The sequence below is a fragment of the Canis lupus genome, chromosome 21 (assembly GCF_003254725.2).
Source record: "Canis lupus dingo isolate Sandy chromosome 21, ASM325472v2, whole genome shotgun sequence".
NCBI classification, from domain to species: domain Eukaryota; kingdom Metazoa; phylum Chordata; class Mammalia; order Carnivora; family Canidae; genus Canis; species Canis lupus.
Window position 1 is genome coordinate 17,173,704 of NC_064263.1, and position 21,723 is coordinate 17,195,426.

Below are 21,723 nucleotides of genomic sequence, written 5' to 3' on the forward strand. Positions count from 1 at the left end.
TTTATGATTCAGGCTTTCTTACACAGCCGTTGGTTCCTGAGGCAGTTTCTGCTTATGAATCTCTGCTCCTGTAATTGGTAATTCCCTATATTTGCCTTTCTCTCCAATTTTGGAAGCAGTGGTTTGGCCTGTGTTGTCCTCTGTCTTTTGGATCCAACAAGAGTTGTTTTTTCAGTCCATTCAGCTTTATACTAGATGTTAGTTAGGATGAAGGGGAGACTTTTAACTTCTTTACATTCAGAACCCAGAGCAAGTAACTATTATTTCATTTTAAAAAGTGGACCAACATGTTCTATTACCCACATAGCTAAGGACTGACAAATATTTCTCTTGTTTTTTCATCTTATACTTTAAAAATTTATATGTGATGCTTAGTTGTTTGTGATCTGTCTAGCCCTGTCAATAAAATGTACAACAGGAATTCATTTCTTCATTTTTCTTGTTTGAAACAGATTTCATTAAGGAAAACATACAAATAATTCCAGTTAAAGTAACAACTAATATTAATATGCTAAAGAACACACAAAAATCCTTACAGTAGATATTATTAGACGTTATTTATTTTCTGTTGATAAATAACAAAACAAGATTAGGTTACTGACATGCCATCCTGGAAACAGAATCTTGACTGCAATTTTCCCTTAAGGTTAACCTTTTTCAGAAGTGTATCATTAATCACATGTAAAGAGATTCTTTTTCAAGACTTAAAAAAAAAGGAACTTCACAGGATACATTAAAAGCAATTGATTATGGTGTTAGCTTTAGGAACAATTTTTTTTAAGGGAATGGGGGTTGGAATAAAGAAATGACAAAGTTATTTGACTGTAAACATGCATGTGAAGTGAACATCAGATTATGTATTTTATACAAGGACATAAACATACATGGTTCTAATCTTAATTCAACTCATTTCTTACAAAGGAATAGGTGAAATCCTTTGTTAGTATGACTAAGGCAATTTTAATTTTTTTTTTTTTTTTTTTTTTTTTTAGAGAGAGCTCACACATATGCAAGTGAGACCTGAGAGAGGTTGGGGGAAAGAAGAAGAGGGAAAGAGAGATTCTTAAGCAGGCTCCATGCAAATTGTAGTGCTCAATGCAGGTCTTCATCTCATGACCCTGAGATCATGACCTGAGCTGAAATCAAGAATCAGACACTTAACCAACTTAAGCCACCTAGGTGCACTGTAAAATATTTTTTAAATGTTGTTTTTCAAAATGTTGAGACCCTAGCTAAAGGCTGGTGAGTTTTCTTTCTTGGGCAGCTGATTAAAGCTTTAGCCCAACACTTTCCATATCAGGGCTAGGGATTCTCACAATCAGGGAACACTATGTAACCTCTCCAATGCCAGGGCCAGATTCCAGACAGCCAGTGACATTTCCAATATCCCTGATCACTGGAAAGTTTTCAAATTATCCAACCCAAACAGAGTCTGTGAAATCTCCTAACCTCACCCCTACAGCTCCAGCATGCTATTACCCTGTCCTCAGGTACAATCTTCTATGTGGCCTTGCCCAACAGCCTTGTCTGATTTGGAGCTGTAATAAGAAAGAGTTCTGCCTTTCATCTATCCAGATGTCATTCTGTTGTATGCCACCATCAAAAGAATCTTTAAAGTTTTATAAAATAGAAATTCTGAGGCTTTACGCTCTTCATCTACTTATTTGTCTGTCAACCATGCTCTATACATCATCTGTTTTCTTTGGGATATTTACTTGCTTTATGTGTTCATTGAAGACAACCTGCTAAATATGCCGGTGTAGAGCATATAGTATGAGCAAAGAGCATCAGGTTAAAAGTAGTAGTAGGAGTTTCAGAAAGGGAAAAATTAGGAAGGACTTTATATTATATTAATGCCCAGAATTTGGACTTTATTTTGTAGATAATTAGAATGAATAAAGGATTATAAACAGACCCTAATTCAATCAAGTTTGTTGCTGACCAACTAGGGAGAGGTAGAGCATAAGTTGGCTTAGAGTTACCAGTGTGGCAATGTTTACATAATTTTTTGTTGTTGTTTTCTCTCTAATAGATATGAATTATGGGATTCTGTTTTCTGATCTAATTTAAAGTAAAAAAAACTTACAGTTTAAAATGTGTGTACCAGACATTTAACCAACTGTAGATACTGAATTCTTCATTTTCAATTTACCCTGGAGCTGTTGGAGAGAAAGATGTGATGTTTTGACAAGGTTAAAAAGATCTAAAGCTGTTTATAGAAATGCAATAGAAAATACAGTTGCTACCAGAATGAAGACCTAGCCATTGACAGTGGGCTAGATGTCAGACTGTGCACTTCATTTTAGTGCTCTACAGAAAGCTACACTTATTTAGGAGAGAATCTTGTCAAGGCCTCCTGCCTTTAGTCTCAAGTCAATAATATTGACATCACCTTTGTCCACACTAGTTAAAAATATATTGTCTTCTATACTTTCTTATTGAATACAAACTTTAATGACCATAAATTCAAATATTATGATGAAAGCCAGTATTAATTTGAATATAAATAGTAATGTTTCATTCTATCAGTATTTCCTTCCCAAGAAACATAATTTCAAAAACAAAGTACGTATTATCTATGCAATTACAACTTTTGGTTCTGATCAAAACAAGGACATTCTTAAATTATTTACTTCCTTAAAATCTTACTTTAATTAGAAGAACAAATGACCAGCTTATAAGATGAATGTCTTTTATTAACTTTGTACTTTTCCTGAAGAACAAAATTATCAAGACTTTAGTTTATTAGAGAAGTTGTATGTCATGATTTAGAAGATATTGTATTTTGGAATTAACATCTACCCCTTCATTTTGATAGGAGATGGCAAATTAAGATACATGAGTATTCCACAGCTATGGTGAAGCAATGTATTAGCAACAGGAATGGCTAATAACTATTAAACACATTTAAAGTCAGATACTGTTACATACTCAATTATCACAATTACATTTTAGATAGATATTTTTTTTTAATTTTTATTTATTTATGATAGTCACAGAGAGAGAGAGAGAGAGGCAGAGACACAGGCAGAGGGAGAAGCAGGCTCCATGCACCGGGAGCCCGACGTGGGATTCGATCCCGGGTCTCCAGGATCGCGCCCTGGGCCAAAGGCAGGCGCCAAACTGCTGAGCCACCCAGGGATCCCTAGACAGATATTCTTATTTAACTCTTTTTGAAGGCTAAAAAATTGAAACTTGGAAGTTTCATAGAATACGGTTAAAATCACAAAACTGTAAAACTCTGGCTAAGTTTTGAAACAATATTGTTTGATTTGAACTTACTACAATGTCATTGGAATTGTCATTATCTATTCACAATAATTTAAACACTTTGCTAGAGCACAGAATTGCCCTTTCCCATCTATTTAAATTAGATCCAGCCATGTGACTTGCTGTAGCTAAAGAAATGTAAACAGCTATGGCATGTGACAGTTCAAAGTGGAAACTTAAAAAAAATCAAAATGAAGTAAGCATTGGTACGAGTCACTCTAAACAGTGTCAGAAGGACATTGAGGAAGTAGGTCCCATGTAATTTTTTTTTTTTTTTTTTTTAGATTTTATTTACTTATTCATGAGAGACACAGAGAGAGAGGCAGAGACATAGACAGAGGGAGAGGCAGGCTCCAGGCAGGGAGCCCAATATAAGACTTGATCCAAGGACTCCGGGATCCTGCCCTGAGCTAACGGCAGGCATTCAACCAGTGAGCCACCCAGGCGTCCCCTCATGTAAATCTTTTATTTCAATTTTCAGAGCACCATTGATTTTTAAATTCTCAGGACTTTTGATTTTTGTTAATTGCAACTGACTACCTTCTGGAACAGATTCTTCTACTTTGTATTGAAATAGGGACAATGTGACACCTGTTCAGTAAGTAGCCAACTGTGTATTAGACATTCAGTTAAAATTCTACTGGCACCAATCATATTTTTTTCAAAAAAGTTATATAATCCTTTTATATATTTTTCTTTGTAACATGAGCTCCCTCATCTTTAAGTGGAGGATTTGGGTTTCAGATTCTTGATGAGTACTCAGCTATCGGAAATAATTCTTCTGAAGAGACATATGATGATCATCCTCCTCCTGAAACTCCTGCAAGATTATTTTTAAGGAATATGGCCCTTCTTGCTCTAAAAGTTTGCCCCATTTGGCTGACATTACCCAGGATGATTTAAAACTTAATGGGTCGGGGATCCCTGGGTGACTCCGCGGTTTGGCGTCTGCCTTTGGCTCAGGGCGTGATCCTGGAGTCCTGGATCAAGTCCCACACCAGGTTCCCTGCATGGAGCCTGCTTCTGTCTCTGCCTGTGTCTCTGCCTCTCTCTCTCTCTCTCTCTCTCCCTCATGAATAAATAAATAAAATCTTTTTTTAAAAAAACCTTAATGGGTCAAAATGGAGCACATTTGATATCCCAAAATTGGCTTACTTATTACACAAGTGGAAAAATGTTATAAAACCAAATAAATTGAATGTGATACCTATTAATTAATTGGTACTTGGGTCATTCCAAATGTATTCAGGACTCTAAAATCACATTTTTACAATATACCACTTCTAAATTAATTGAAGTGAACAAACAATTGAAGGAAGACCCTCTCCCATTTTCCATTTTCTGGGACTCATTAATGATAATTTTCATAGATTAGGATTCTGGTTTTTTTGTTTCTTGTTTTTTTGTTTTGTTTTGTTTTGTTTTTTTAGAAGAATGCTGATCTTGTCTTTCTCACATTCACTAAGAGTTTTAAAAGAGTGTCAAGATGGATTCTCTTATACTAAAATACATGCCAGGGCAAACAGGAAAATAAAGGATATTTAGTTCATATGAATGCCTCTTTCTCTCTCTCCTCTTTATCTCTCTCTCCCACACACAGAGTGTTTTTCAAAATCAGATGTATTAGCCACAGAAATAACTTCTGGGGACGCTTGGGTGGCTCAACAGTTGAGCATCTGCCTTCAGCTCAGGGTGTGATCCTGGAGACCTGGGATCAAGTTCCACATCGGGCTCCCTGCAGGGAGCCAGCTTCTCCCTCTGCCTGTGCTTCTCATGCATTAAAAGAAAAAGAAAGAAAAGAAAGAAAGAAGAAAGAAAGAAAGAAAGAAAGAAAGAAAGAAAGAAAGAAAGAAAGAAAGAAAGAAAGAAAGAAAGAAAAGAAGAAAAGAAAAGAAAAGAAAAGAAAAGAAAAGAAAAGAAAAGAAAAGAATGAATTTCTGGCATATGCCAGTGCTTAAAAGACTTTGTTAAGTAGAAAAATACTTCTTTGGAAACAAGCAAATCTCAATTTTTACATACTCAACTTCTCTCTAGAGAATCAGTGTTGGTAAGTGGTATACTGAATTATGTATTGCAAGCATATGCCTGTATTTCTCATACCTGCTGATGTGGAGAGATATAGGAACATGAAAAGCAAGAAGTTTCAGGAAGAGACATATATAACATGGCAAACATGACCTAAGAATCATGATGAACATAATTTTTGTAAATGATAAACAATTGTTTTGTAACTGTGATTATAATGCCCATGAAATGCCCCCCCACCCCCAGCAGGGTCAGGCTGTGTAGCTAGCTGACCGACTTCACCCAGAGATGAGGCCTCAGCACCAGGGAACTTGGTTCCAGGGAGCCCCCAGGCTTTCAACTCCTGGGCCGGTGGATCCAAGGAGACCCGCAGGCGCTCAGGCAGAATTTTTTTTTTTTTTTCAAATGACTTAGATTTAATCAATGGAAGCAAACTACATTAAATGGAAAGCTTACAATAGAGAAGAATTATATGTCAGCGCCTTTTGCAAACTGAGCTATGCCAGGAAGAGGCCAGGGCTGCCCCTCAACCTGATCCCTTCCAAACAGAGACGTCCACAGTGTCCCTGGCAGTCTGGCTCAGGGAAGAGGAGGCCTCTGCCGGCTCTGTGCGTTGAGGTCACCTTGCCCTCCACTCACTCCTGGCCAGCGTCAGGAGTCCCGCCTTGCCGGCTCTGGTCGTCACCCTTCTTTTTGTGGCCTGAGACAATGTCATCAATCCGCAGCAGGAGAACTGCCGTCTCTACTGCTGTCTTGTATGTCTGCAGCTTTACAGCCAGTGGTTCCCAGATGCCCAGTTCTTTCATGTCTACCAAGGTACCTGTCTCACCGTTTACACCCCATGTCTCACAGTTCTCCTGAGTGTGCTTGGCCCGAAGGGAGGTAAGCAGACGAATGGTGCTGGCCCCACAGTTCTGGATTAGGGTGCGAGGGATGACCTCAAAGGCCTGGGCAACAGCCCTGTATGGCCACTGTTCCACACCAGTCATGGCCTTGGATTTTTCTGTCAAGGCATGGGCCACAGCCATTTCAGAGGCCCCACCTCCTGGAACCAGCTGGGGGTCCAAGAGGACATTGTGGCACACCTACATGGCATCCTGGAGGTTACATTCCACTTCCGAGAGAACCTCTTTGCTGGCTCCCCGGAGATGGTACATGCCTTGGGGTCTTTGCACTCAGTGATGAATGTAAAGTACTCATCTCCAATTTTCTTGATTTCCAACACGCCTGCTCCTGTCCCAACATCACTACTATGTACTACTATGTACTATCACATTCAGACACAATAGAAAGAAGACTCTCCAGACAATTCGGACAGTTCTGGAATAACATGAGACAGTTCTGGTTAAATTCCTATTTTTCAGAGGGACTATATAACCGATCTTCTCTCCGTATAACAGAATATTACCTCTAATACTAAGGAAGGGCTCATTCAGTATATCCTTATAAATCAAACTTGGAAAAATTCCCAAATTAGGGTTTTATGAAGATAATCAGTGGACATACTAGGAGTATTTTTATGCTCCTCCTCCACCAAATGAAGAAATGGATATAACTCATTATGCATGTATCATAAAACAAAATATAAGATACATGGTAGGTTCTGAAATGAGCCCCCCTTTTCTTCTCTAGGAAGAGCCGATACTTTTAAACTATTGGTGAGTAGAGTCTCTGTGAGAGTACATTCTATCTTTTTCTGGCCATGTTATACACTTCTTCTTTTGTGAAGTAAACTCTGGAATGTCATCTTTTTGTTTCAGGATTCTTAGTATTCTATCTCCACCCATGTGCCTTATCTGTCAGCAGTTACTGCATATGACACAATAGTAAAACTCAATAGATTTTAAAAAGTGAATATTTTTTTCTCATACATTTTAGGGTCAGTTGAAGGTGCTCAGTAAATTCTTGTCATTGGTTTGTTAAGATTTTTTATTCATAAATATGCTCTCAAAAGCCAAACCTACCTCTTCACTTATTAATGGAAATATCCAGATGGTTCTGCAGCTGTTTGTCTCTTATCCATATATTTGTGTCTATGGCCTTTCTCTTTATCACTGTGTCTGCCACTAGCTAATAAGTACTGTGACAGCATGAATGACATTTCAATACTTTCCCTCTTTCTCTCACCTTACTTCCATCTGGGTTCAAGAGAAGAACTAATATTTATCCTTCCACAATCAGAGTAAATTAATCATTGATTTACCTGTATATTATCTTAGAACATTGAATTCCTTTGCAGCAGGTATTACGTATTAGTTACCTTGTGTCATCAGTTTCAATGTCCAGGACAGTGTCTCTCAATTTTTTTAAAGATTTTATTTATTTATTCATGAGAGACACAGAGAGAGAGAGAGAGAGAGGTAGAGACACAGGCAGAGAGAGAAGCAGGCTCCATGCAGGGAACACCTGATGTGGGACTCGATCCCAGGACTCCAGGATCAGGCCCCAGGCCGAAGGCAGGCGCTAAACCGCTGAGCCACCAAGGGATCCCCTCAAATTTTAACATGCATTAATCACCTAGCATGTTAAAATGCAAGATCTGATTCAGTAGGTCAAAGTTTAAGCCTGATTTTCTATCTTTTTGACAAGCATCAAGGTGATACTGATGCTTCTGGTACACAGGCCATAACTTGAGACTCAAGGATCAAACCTCATTTTGTGAAAAAAAAAATGTGGTTCCCCTCTTTGCTAGACCACCACTCATCCCAGTATTATGTTTTGCATTATATTTTATGCTTTGTTACTTAAATTTAACCAGATTACTTAGATCCTTGATAAAACAATTAAATATTTAATCAGAAAGAGGAAACATGTATTAGAGAGTGTATGCAGAGGAGGTAGGTATAGGATTGTCTTCTCTATGTTCTCAAATCACAAAGTATAACATTCTCTTAGTCTATTGCCTTTAAAGGAGTCCTTCTAATGGAAAGTACTTATTACTCTGCCAAGTAATTTTTTATAAATGACAAACTAACTTAGTCATTTCTACAAATTCTATAACTCAAGTCAAGGTCTGCTTATCCTTAATGATATATAAAAATTGTTCTCGTTGATCACATAAGGTAACTTTGCATATCTTGTATAATCTGAATAATTAATCCTCTCTCTTAGAGAATTTCTCAGTTCCAGATTCATTGTTTTTTTCATTCAGTAATCAGGATATCTCAGCTTATTTTATGCTTAAATCTAACAGAAAAATGGCTTCTCTAGTTTCTGTTATATTTTTTCTGCAGTTTTCACATCCTTTTGCATATGAAATATTCTCAGGGTAAAGATCAAATCAAGGGCATCTGTAAGACTGAATTTTTTAAGATGATACTTAGGATATTATCTCAGTGAAATCAAAGGGCTTATAAAGATTCTAAGAGCATAGTCTCAGAAGCCTAATCCCCAAATAACTATGAGTAAATCTAGAGAGAGAGGTTTGTCTCACAAAATATTATAGGCTTGGCTTTTGTTTAATTAAGTAGAATATAACCTGATAGAAAACCCACAAATAGTTTGAGTGTTGTATTTGCTCAGAGTAAAAAATACCATGATAGTTCAAATTGCAAGGTTTTTGAACTCTCAATTTTCTATTTGTGAATGAATGAAGTAGGTGAGAAAGCTATGAAGTAGCAATCATGGGACATTTTTTATGGTAAAGGAGAGTATGTTCAGGAGCTTCTTATTTTGATGTTGTCCCAATAGTTTATTTTTGCTTTTGGTTCACTTGCCTTAAGAGACATATCCAGAAAATAGTTGCTATGGCTGATGCCAAAAAAATTACTGCCTTTCTCCTCTAGGATTTTTATGGTTGCAGGTATTTTTATGGTTTCATCCATTTTGAGTTTATTTTTGTGTGTGGTATAAGAAAATGGGCCAGTTTCTTTTGCATGTTGTTGTACAGTTTTCCCAACACCATTTGTTGAAAAGACTTTTTTCCATTGAATATTCTTTCCTGCTTTGTCAAAGATTAATTGGCCATATAGTAGTGGGTTTATTTCTGGGTTTTCTATTCTGTTCCATTGAGCTGATCATGTTTTTTAGCATGTAACCTGTCGTTTTTTAGCTCAAGGTCTCTGGAAGAGGAACTATACCCACAGGACAGCAATAATGGAGTCTTTTCTACATCTGGACTTAATTTAGAGGGTATTAATTGGATCTTAGATTCCAATCCTAATGTCACCTCATAGGATTGTTGAATATAGTATTTCTATAGTATCTCACATGGAGAAGATGCTTAACATGCAGTAGTATGATTCCAATATTTTGTGTTTATAATGACTCTGTACCATCATTCAAAGCCAATGGTCAGCCAATGTAATTTTAAAGTTTTAAGAGGCTTTATAATTGATTAAAAAAACCTAACACCTAGCATGTTTAGGAGATTGTATGTTAATCTGTGTTCATAACAGTGTCAGTGTGTTTGATTCTGACCTTCATTCATTCTCTCTTCCTTCCTTTCTCTTTCCTTTCTTCCCTCCTCTTTCCCTCTTCCCTCTACCCCCCCTTTTTCTTTTTTTTCTTTTGTTTTCTTTTTTGTTTGTTTGTTTTCTTTTCCCTCTTTCACTATAAGGCATAAATACTGCTGTTAAGGGCTGAAATAATTAAATTTTATTGTTTATAAAATATTAATTTGCTTGGCCTAGGACAGACAGTTTAATGCTATTTAATTCTACACATTAATAGCTGGGTAGATACTGTGTAATTATGGTTTCCTTGGGACTCAGTGTACCCATTTATTGTGGAAGGTAAAGGTTACTAATGGAAAGCTCAGGGCAGGATTAAAATTGACAGGCCACATTCTTTTAGAGCCGTGTTTCAAAAGGCTGTAAACTTTCTGCTGCTGAAAGCTTATTCAGAGAAAATGAACATTTAACATTATTGGGTTTTTACTCCCTTTTCAGCTAATTAATGTATTATTTTAATGAGGATTAGATGCTGATTAGATATAATGACTGCTAATGATCATATGTACTAATTTTAGACAGATGTTAAGGGATTTATTCTTAAAAATACCTCCTGTAATAAATCTCAGGAGAAGCTGGTTGAGAAAGTCAGATCCTTCCGCATATACCATGATAATGAATTAACCGTGACCTGAAGAGGCAAAATGATTTGGCTCATATACAGGATGGAAATAATAGGTACTTATAGTGCTTTACAATTTGAATGCAAAATATTTTTAGAAGTATTGACAAACTTAAGGAGATGAAGGTTTTCAGAGCAGAAGAAAGAATCCTTGGATTTGTATCATATTTGTTTTAGAGCTAATAGTATCTTTATAGACATTTTTGTCCAACTTCACCCAGTGAAGTTTCTAATTCATCCAAAGTCAAGGCATGTAGAAACTAAATACCAGGTCTCTGTTCTTATTTTACACATGTATAGCCTTGTAGGGCCATTGACTTGGGCAAATTTCTTGGATATTTAATTGGATATAAAATTACATTTTATTCAATTTTATGTATTATTTATGTGAAAGCACAGTTGTAAGCAAGGAGCCATGATCCATGTAAAGAAGTTTCTTTGCCACTTTAGATATTTTAAGGATTAAAGTACAAAATAAAATGGATGGTTTACCATCCAGCAGAGGATCAATATCAATATCTTTGAATTTGAAGTCAGCAACACATATGATTACCTTACAAATCTTGTAGTTAGACTAGTTAAATACAAGGTTCTTGTATTTAGACTAACCTCAAATCTCCATGCTTTAACCCATTAGGTTTAAAACTCATTCATATAGTAGCCTAATGAGGAGTTTGGTGAGTGGCTTTCCTTATGGTGAGTTATAGTCCCAGGTACCTTCTCTGTAATGAGTTTGTTAATCTACCTAGGGATTCAGAGTCTTCCACTGAATTAAATGTTGATTATATATAACATTATCTAGTGAACTGGAGAGTCACAAACAGGTTTTAAGGACCATAGTCAGTAATATATGTCACTTCCTCCTACATTTCATTGGCTGGTATTTGGTCACATGGTCCCACTTAACTACAAAGCAGCATAGGAAATGTAAACCCTTTTTTGATTATGAGAAAATAGATGGAGTTTTATGTCTTCTCCATAGTCTCTTTGTCCACTTAAAAAAATTAACAATCTCCCAGATCTCTCATGTTTCTGTAACAACAGACTGTTAAGTTAATAATATATTACTAATTGTATTTTGAATAGTTCCATAGGAAATAGGGATTTTCCTCAGGATAGGAAAGGAAATATATTAATTTTTTTGACATGAATTTTTTTTTGTGTGTAGTAAGAAAAGTGTTTCAAAAGTCATAGGACTTTAGCTCTGATTTCGGATGTATGTCCTCCTAGCTGTGTTATTTAGCCCAGTCACATCACTCCAAGAGAAGGTGATAAGGTAAGGCTTATCAAACAGAGTGATAATTTTTAAACTTCCAATAGACTATTTTTAGAATAGTTTTAGCCTCCCTCCCAAAATTGAGAAAAAACTACAGTAAGTTCTTTTATATACACTGATATCACTCTTTTTCCTGCCCCACAACAAACACAACCTCCCTGATTATCAACATCTCCCACCAGAATGGACATTGTTATAGTAGATCAACTCACACTGACACATCATGATCACCTAAATCCCATAGTTTGACTTTTTTCACTTTGTAATATGCATTTAAATTTCTTCTATATCTTTTCATGGGTTGCTGGCTCATTTCTTTCTAGCACTGAATAATATTCCTTCTACTACCATAGTTAATTTATCCATTCACCCACTGAGGAACATCTTGATTGCTTCCAGGTTTTGACAATTTTGAAAAAGGCTGCCGTAAACATGCATGGGCAGGTTTTTGTATAGACATGTTTTCAATTCTTTTGAGTAAATGTCAAGTAGGGTGATTGCTGAATTGCATAGCAAGGTTATATTTTATTTTGTAAGAAACTACCAAATCGTCTTCCAATGTGTTGTATGGTTTTGCATTGCCACCAATAACAACTGATAGTTTTTTTATAACCTTGTTTTATTTTTCTTTACTCTATTGCTCTTTACCAATATTATGTTTTTTCACAAATTGAAGGTTTGTGGCCACTCTGCATCAAGCAAGCTATTGGCACATTTCTCCCACACCATTTGTTCATTTAGGATCTCCATGTCACACCTTGGTAATTCTTGTAAAATCTCAAAACTTTTCATTATTATATTTGTTATGGAGTTTTGTGGCCAGTGATCTTTGATGTTACTATTGTAATTGTTTGGGGGAGCATGAACCATGCCCAAATAGGACAGTGAACTTAATTGATAAATGTATGTATTCAGGCCGCTCTGCCAATTGGCCATTATCCCTTATTTCTCCCCTCTGTTCAAGGCTCCCTATTCCCTGAGACATAAAAATGTTGAAATTAGACCAATTAATAACCCTACAATGGCATCTAAATGTTTCAGTGAAAGAAAGAGTCATATATATGTCTCGCTTTATTTTTCTTCCAAGTTTTTATTTAAATTCTAGTTAGTTAACATGCAGAGTAATATTAGTTTCAGATGTAGGCTTTGGTGATTCATCACTTATATACAACACCCAGTGCTCATCTCAAGTGCTCTTTTTAATTTCCATCACCCATTGAACTCATCCCCCTGGACTACCTCCCCTTGAGCAAACCTGTTTGTTCTCTATAGTTAAAAGTCTTTTTAATGGTTTGCCTCTCTCTTTTTCCTCATGTCCATATGCTATATTTCTTAAATTCCACATAAGTGAAATTATATGGTATTTGCCTTTCTCTTCTTTCTTTCTTTTTTTTAAATTTATTTACTTATTCATGAGAGATACAGAGAGAAGGGCAGAGACACAGACAGGAGGGAGAAGCAGATTCCCTGTGGGGGAGGAGCAGAGGGAGAGAGAATCTTAAGCAGACTACAAGCTGGGCAATGAGCCTGATGCAGAGCTTAATCCCATGACTCTGAGATCATGACCTGACTTGAAACTAAGAGTTGAATGCTTAACCAAGTGTTCCACCCAGGTGCCCCCCTCTTTTTAAAGATTTATTTATTTACTTGAGAGAGATACAGAAGATTCTGTTCTTTTTTATGGCTGAATAATATTCCTCTGCGTGTGTGTGTGTGTGTGTGTGTGTGTGTGTACATACACATCCATTCATCAATCAATGAACCATTGGGCTCTTTCCATAATTTGGCTATTATTGATAATGCTGCTATAAACATTGAGGTGCATGTGCCCCTTTGAATCAGTACTTTTGTATCTTTTGGGTAAATACCTAGTAGTGCAATTGCTGAATCATAGAGTATTTCTATTTTTAACTTTTTGAGGAACCCCTATACTATTTTCCAGGGTCGCTGAACCAGTTTGTATTCCCACCAACAGTATAAGAGGGCTCCCCTTTCTCTGCATCCTTGCCAACACCTGTTGTTTCCTGTGTTGCTAATTTTAGCCATTCTGACAAGTGTGAGGTAATATCTCATTATAGTTTTGATTTGTATTTCCCTGATTATGGGTGATGTTTTAATGAATATCTTTTCTTGTGTCTGTTAGGCGTCCATATGTCTTCTTTGAAAAAAAAAATCTGTTCATATCTTCTGCCCATTCCTAACTGGATTATTCGTTTTTTGGGGGTATTGAGTTTGGTAAGTTCTTTATAGATTTTGGATACTCACACTTTAACAGGTGTGTCATTTGCAAATATCTTCTCTCATTCTGAAGGTTGCATTTTGGTTTTGTCGATTGTTTCCTTTGCTGTGCATAAGCTTTTTGTCTTGATGAAGTCCCAGTAGCTTACTTTTCCTTTTATTTTCCTTGCCTTAGGAGACATATCTAGTAAGAAATTGCTATGGCCAATGTCAAAGAGGTTACTGCTTGTACTCTTTTAGAGGGTTTTGGTAGATTCCTGTCCCACATTTAGGTCATTCATCCATTTTGAATTTATTTTTGTATTTGGTGTAATAGAGTGGTCCAATTTATTTCTTTTGCATGCTGCTGTCCAGTTTCCCCAACACCATTTGTTGAAGAGACTGTTGGATATTCTTTCCTGCTTTGTCAAAGATCAATTGACCTTAGAGTTGTGGATCTATTTCTGGGTTTTCTATCCTGTTCCATTGATCTATGTGCCAGTTTTTGTGCCAGCATCATACTGTCTTGATGACTACAACTTTGTGATATAGATTGAAGTCTGAAGTTGTGATCCCTCCAGCTTTGCTTTTCTTTTTCAAGATTGCTCTGGCTATTGGTGGTCTTTTGTGGTTACATTTCTCACTTTAAATCAAAAAGTAAAAATGATTAAGTAAGGAAAGCAAGCAAAAGACAAAAGAGACTAAAAGCAAGGCATCTTGTACCAAACAAGTAGATTGTGGTTTTCAAAGGAAAGGTTCTTGGACAACATTAAAAGCACTACTCCAGTGAATACATTAATGATGAGAAAATGAAACAGCCTTATTCTTGATACAGAAAATGTTTGAGTGGTTTGGATAGCAGATCACACTAGCCGCAATATTTCCTTAAACCTAAATTTAATCCAGACCAAGGCCCCAACTTTCTTAAATTCCATGAAGGCTGAGAAAGGCAAGGAAACTGCAGAAGAAAAGTTTGAAACCAGTGTAGATTGGTTCATGAGGTTTAAGGAGAAAAAACATCTCTGTAACATCAAAGTGCAAGGTGAAGCAGTAAGTATTGACATAGAAGCTTCAGAAAGTTATTCAGAAGATCTAGCTAGCTTAAGTAATGAAGGTTGCTACACCCAACAAAAGATTTTCAATGTTGATGAAACAGTCTTATTTTGGAAGAAGATGCCATCTAGGACTTTCATAGCTAGAGAAGAGAAGTCAGTGACTGGCTTCACAGCTTCAAAGCATAGGCTGACTCTCTTGTTAAGGGCTAATGCCCCTGATGGTTTTAAGTTGAAGCCAGTGGATTTTTACCATTCCAGAAATCCTAGGGCACTTAAGAATTATGCTAAATCTACTCTACCTGTGCTCTATAAGTGGAACAACAAAACTTGGTTGATAGCACATCCACTTACAATGTGGTTTCCTATATACTTTAAGCCCACAGTTGAAACCTACTAATCAGAAAAAAAAATTTCAAAATATTACTGTTCATTGACAATACACCTCATCACCCAAGAGCTCTGTTTGAGATACACAATGAGATAGATGTTTTCATGGGTGCTAACACAACACCCATTCTGCTGCCTGTGGATCAGGAAGTAATTTTGACTTTCAAATTTTATCACTTGGGAATTACATTTTGAAGGCTATAGCTGCCATAGATAGTCATTCTTCTGATAGGTCTAGGCAAAGTCAATAGAAAACCTTCTACAAAGGGTTCACCACTCTAGACACCAGTAAGGACGTTTGTGATTCATGGGAAAAGCTCAAAATATCAACATGAATGTGAATTTGTAATAAATAGATTCAATCCTCATGTATAACTTTGGGGGTTCAAGACTTCAGTAGAGGAAAAAACTACAGATATGGTAGAAATAGCAAGAGAACTACAATTAAAAGTGGGCCCTGAAGATGTGACTGAATTTCTGTAATCTCATTATAAAACTTAAAGAGATGAGGAGTTTCATCTTATGGATGAGCAAAAAAATTTGTTTCTTGAGATGGAAACTGCTCCTGTTGAATGTACTATGAATACTGTTGAAATGATGCAAATGATTTATATTATCTAAACTTAGTTGATAAAACAACGGCAGGGTTTGAGAGGAATGACTGCAATTTTGAAAGAAGTTCTACCATGGATGAAATGCTATCAAATAGCATAGCATGCTACAGAGAACTCATTCTTGAAAGGAAGTGTCAATAAATGCAGCAAACTTTACTTTAGTTTCCTTCTTAAAAAGAAGTTACCACAGCCATCCTAACCTTCATCAACCATGATCCTTATCAGTGAGCAGCCATCAGCATTGAGTCAAGACCCCTCACCATCAAAAAGATTATGATTCACTGAGAGCTGCTGATGGTTAACTTTTTTGGCAATAAATTTTTTATTAATTAAGATTTATACAACCTTTAGTTATAATGCTACTTCACACTTAATAGACTACAGTATAGTGTAAATGTAACTTTTATATGTACTGAGAAACCAAAAAAAATCGTTTGACTAGCATTGTTATATTTACTTTATTGTGGTAGTCTGGAACCAAACCCACAATGTTTTGGGGGTATGTCCCTATTTTATTTTAAGCGGTGATAATTTTCTGATGCCATCTGGCACCCCTTCTTGTTCACATTAGTCTCCATTGTGTCCCTGCCTTAGACCCCTTACACTTGAGTTCACTGAAGCCTGGGATGGTCTTTTCTCTAGAAAAGAGATCCTTACATATGCAGTTCCTTCTCAAAGTTTGAACTTTAGCTCAAACACACCTTTTTTCAAGAGGTTTTTTCCTGAGATATTACCCCTCCTATCCCATTTACTCCCTATGATGATACTCTATGTATCTTCTTTAAAGCACTTATCAATGCATACTAATTAGTCCACTAGAATGTAAGTTCTATAATAGGGACTCTGTCTTGCTCCATGATACATATGTGGACACTGAATAAAGTTCTATTAAATGAATTCATTGAAAGATTAGAACACACAGAGACAAAACTATGTATTAGTAAACATATTTGTTGGATCTTAGGCAAATTTTGTTTCCTCTCTGGGCATTCTGAATTTCTAGGGAATATTTCAGAGTGCCTTCTAAATATAAGGTGGTCTTTCTGTTTTTGGTGGGTTCTCATGGACCACCTTGAGAAGGTAAGGCCTTTCATTATATGGTTCATTTAAGAATTATGGGCATAACTGAAGAGTTTTGTAATGAACCTTTTACTATTTGTGTGATTTAGATTTTATGTAGGCTTCACCTGAGCAGTATACAAACCAAGAACTTAAAGGGAGACAAGTGCAACAGGTGGTATTTTATCCATATTATCTACCATTTTGATTTAGATCAATGGAGATTCACAATTATTTTTTGGAGTGTATGGCTCCAGGTATTGAATTCTTCCTGTTTATCATATAATTTTCAAATTAGAATACAGCTATTCTCTATGTAAAGTAGTTTAAAGCAATTTATCATTTAAAAAAAATCTGTGAAAGGTTTTTTTTTTTTTAATGGCATACTTTTTGTAAAGAAAGGCATGATACAGGCTTTACAAAGGGCAAAGATGTATATAAAATAATTTGAAAACAAGTATGTATCAGAGAAAAAATAGAGATCACTTAAAGATTTTAAAATTTGGAAGATAGAGCATTAGAATGAATGCCCAATGTAATATAATCGAAAAGTATTGCATCCTTAGTGTAAACTGAATAGTGTAAGTTTCTAGTTTTCTGTTCTCTTTTTTAAAGATTTATTTATTTATTTATCTATTTATTTATTTATTTATTTATTTAATTTGAGAGAGAGATAGCATGAAGAAGGAGAGGGAGAGGCAGACTGCCCCCTAACCACTGAGCCCAGTGTGGAGCTGATTCCCAGACCTCAGGGATCATGACTGGACCAAAGGCAATCAGGTAACCTGCTGAGCTACCCATGTGCCCCTAGTTTTCTGTCTTGAATCTTATGTATGCCTGGCTTAAAATAAAGAAATTACTTTTATTTTTAGAGAGTTGATAACTTACATTTACCAAACACCTTTACTCAAATCTTCTCGTACAGTTACTCAGATAGGTTTACCAGTGAACTGTTATTGGACCTATTCGATACAGAGAATGAAAAATGTTGAACTATTTGTCCAAGTTGACATAGCTATTAAATAACAAACCTAGTACTAAGCACAAGTCCAACTGACTTACATTGGTTCTTCCATTCTATGGTTCTTCCATTCTATTACTAGCTATACATTTCTTGTATATCGTCTTCTGACAGATGAGGTGAACTTATATCATTTATTTTGTACTTGCATTGCTTGGGGCTCAGAGATTAAGTAAACACTTTAAGATCACATTTAACCATAAGAGATTCAGTCTTGTTTAAAATCCATGTATTTTAGTTCCAAATTTCAGAATATTTTAGTGTAAATTTACTCCAGGTCAGACTCAAAAGAGATAAGGATGATTAATTCATGAGTCTGTGAAGACCAGAACCAAGGGTTTTTATTTTAGTTAATAAAATTTCTGTGGTATTTTTTCATGTTATTCTAAAATAGTTTCAAGTATTTCTCTACAAAAATTACACATTAAGAAAAATATTGTGTATACTAAGAAAAAATAATTTCTGGACCCTTCATCTCCACAATTTCTTTTTCAGTAGTTCTGAATTGAGGCCCATTAGTCTTTATATTTAACAAGCAGATGCTTTTGATATAAAGGTCTGCACAGGAAACTTTAGAAAGCACTATTATTTTAGTGTTTATTATAACATGGATTTTATTCCATGATCCCTATTCATTTGAATGTCTTATTCCATAAAGTCAACTCATATTCAGAGTCCAACAGTGAAATTGGACAGTGGACAGTGAAATCGATAAAATACTTCCCTTACATTTATAGATAATATTAAGTGAGTAGGAAATCTTCTTCTTTACTACACTGTTGAATAATTATTTTAGGCAACATCCAAAGGGGAAGAATTCCTAAAGCAAAAAGCTTTGCATTCTGTTTACTTTGAATCATTTTAAGTCAGTTTTTCAGTTTCTGGTTTCTCATATAGCTTATATCAAACTCCTTTCAGATTTATCCCACTGGCTGGTCAGCAGCATCATCTCCATATAATTGGCCTCCTTACATTCTCCAATTTTACTTTGACACAGACAGTTATCTGTAATAGGGGTGTTGGACCTTGAAATGTTTACTTAATCAAAAAAATAAGTAAAAAAAGAAATAGACAAAGAGTACAGAATGTCAGTGTCTTTTGTTTCTCCTTGACTTAATAAACTGTAGACTTTTTTTGGTTTGTTTGTTTTGCTTTGGGTAGTTTAATTCTGGAATTAAAATCAATTAAAATAAATGAGCAAGTTACAATAGATTTCAAATTGAACATTGCTCACAACACCCACAAGGCTATAATTAGGATATCAAGTAAGAATTCTACTACTTGTTCCTTCATGTGTTCATCTAATGGATATTTATTTAACACTCAAAATGTTGGGTACTAGACTAGACAAATAAGACAGAATGGTTTCTTCTTTCATAACATTTTTAATCTAATGAAGAATATTGGTACTAAAGTAGTAGTTATAAAGTGTGAAAAGGATACTATTACAAGCATGGCATGCATCTCGTTAGTCCTGAGCAAAGTCTTACATGAAGTAAAGGGTGAGCTGATGCCTGAAGAACAGGGAGAACATTGTCTAGGCAGAGTGTGAGGGTGCAGTTGGTCCAAAGAACAACTTCCACAAAATTTAAGAGAAGAAATGGTCTGCTCTGTCTGGAAGAATGAAAGCCATCAGAGAGGGAGAAAAACTATAAGAAACTCTTAACTATAGGAAACAAACTGAGGGTTGTCAATGGGGAGGTGGGTGGGAGGATGGGGTAACTCGGTGATGGGCATTAAGGAGGGCATTTGATGTGATGAGCACTGGGTGTTATATGCAACTGATGAATTATTGAGCTCTACATCTGAAACTAATGATCTACCATATGCTGGCTAATTACATTTAAATTTTTTTTAAAAATGGAAGCATTTCTATTTGGTTGAGGTTACTTGAGTGAATAGTAAGAGAGAATGCTGGATGAAATGGTAAGTCTGATCAAGAAAGGCCATGGTGAAGGGTTGGGACTTCACTTGAAGGACAAGAGGCAAAGATTTTTTTTTTTCTTTTAAGAGACACATACAGAGAGAGACAGAGAGAGAGAGAGAGAGAGAGAGAGGCAGAGACACAGGCGGAGGGAGAAGCAGGCTCCATGCAGGGAGCCCGATGTGGGACTCGATCCTGCGTCTCCAGGATCGCCCTGGACCAAAGGCAGGCACTAAACCGCTGCGCCACCCGGGCTGCCCGAGGCAAAGATATTTTAAGCAAGATGTCAACATATGCAGATTCACATTTGGGAGCAATAATTTTCATTGTTTTATGGAGACAGGATCTGTGAAGAATGATAGTAAAGTAGAAGATGATTTACCAGGCTGTGTTAGTCACCAGGTGCACCAAGTGAGGACTGGCAGCCTGACCTTGGATGTTACTAAAGAGAGAAAAGAGAGGAGTTGAGACTCACTGGTGAGTGGAATCTAACAATCTGGAATTGGTGTTTGAGCAAATGTTGGGGATGAGGAAGATGGAGATGCAAATTAAATGCTAGATTTCCAGTTCTTTAAAGGTAGATATTAATTTGTGCTTTTCTTTTTCTATTTTGGAAAGACAAGTGAAGTTAAGCCACTCTTTCTATGTTTCTACCTTTTGCTTCTGAAGGCAAGCAAGGGTTTTAATTCTGTAAGTCATTTCTCAATATCATCTTTTGAAAAAGTAGAAGTGTCAAGGACGGAGCTCTGAAACTTTTCAACTTTTCACTGTTGGACTCTGAATATGAATTTAAATAAAAAATTAAAAATAAATACAAAATCCTTGGGTACATGAGATACAGTGATTTACCAATGAAGAGTATATAGTAACTATATAGAGAAGAACTACTCATACTTGTTTGTTGTCCAGTCAATTCATTTGAAGATTTCTATAGTGTCCAGGCACCATCTTTTCCTGTCTAGGTCTACAAATGATCTCTTTCTGTTCTTTATTATCAAATATGCTATCCCTGGCTAATTTTATAGCTCCTACAATAAGAAAAATGTAGCAATCCTGTCATTACTCACAATGCCATGGCTCTTTTACTTAAAATAACATAGACCTACTTGGCTATTCCATTCCTTAATTTCACATATTTAATGCTGGTTGCATCACATCAACCAACACATTCATTATTTGCAGTAATGTAAATAATGATGCCTATGAATACTGACATCCAATTACTCTCTCAAAAGTTACTACTGAGCTTTATTGATAATGACCACAAGGGCAAGTCTTAACCAGAGTATGCAGTACATGTGACAAATAATTAGTTTTCTGATCATGGTATACATATAATTTTTTTAAATTTTAATTTTTTTATTTAAATTCAATTTAGTTAACATATAGTGCATTATCGGTTTCAGGGATAGAATTTAGTGATTCATCAGTTGCATATAACACCCAGTGCTCATTACATCTGGTGCAGTCCTTGAAGCCATCACCCAATTGCCTCATCCCCCCATTCACCTCCCCTCCGGCAACCCTCATTTTTTTCCCTATGGTTAATAATGTCATATGGTTTGCCTCCCTTTCTGTTTTTATCTTTTTTTATTTTTCTTTCCCTTTCCCAATGTTCATCAGTTTTATTTCTTAAATTCCACATGAGTGAAATCATATGGTATTTGTTTTTCTCTGACTTATTTTTCTTAGCATAATACTCTCTAGTTCCATCCACATCATTGAAAGTGGCAGTTTCATTCTTTTTGATGGCTAAGTAATATTCCATTGTATATATATGTGTGTGTGTGTGTGTATATATA

General features: G+C 35.9%; 2 pseudogenes; one reads left to right on the plus strand and one right to left on the minus strand.

Moving 5' to 3' along the window:
• Positions 1–5,698: 5,698 nt before the first annotated feature.
• On the minus strand, positions 5,699–12,104 carry LOC112641932 (T-complex protein 1 subunit gamma-like; annotated as a pseudogene).
• Positions 12,105–12,665: 561 nt separating this feature from the next.
• On the plus strand, positions 12,666–16,194 carry LOC118351865 (tigger transposable element-derived protein 1-like; annotated as a pseudogene).
• Positions 16,195–21,723: the final 5,529 nt, after the last annotated feature.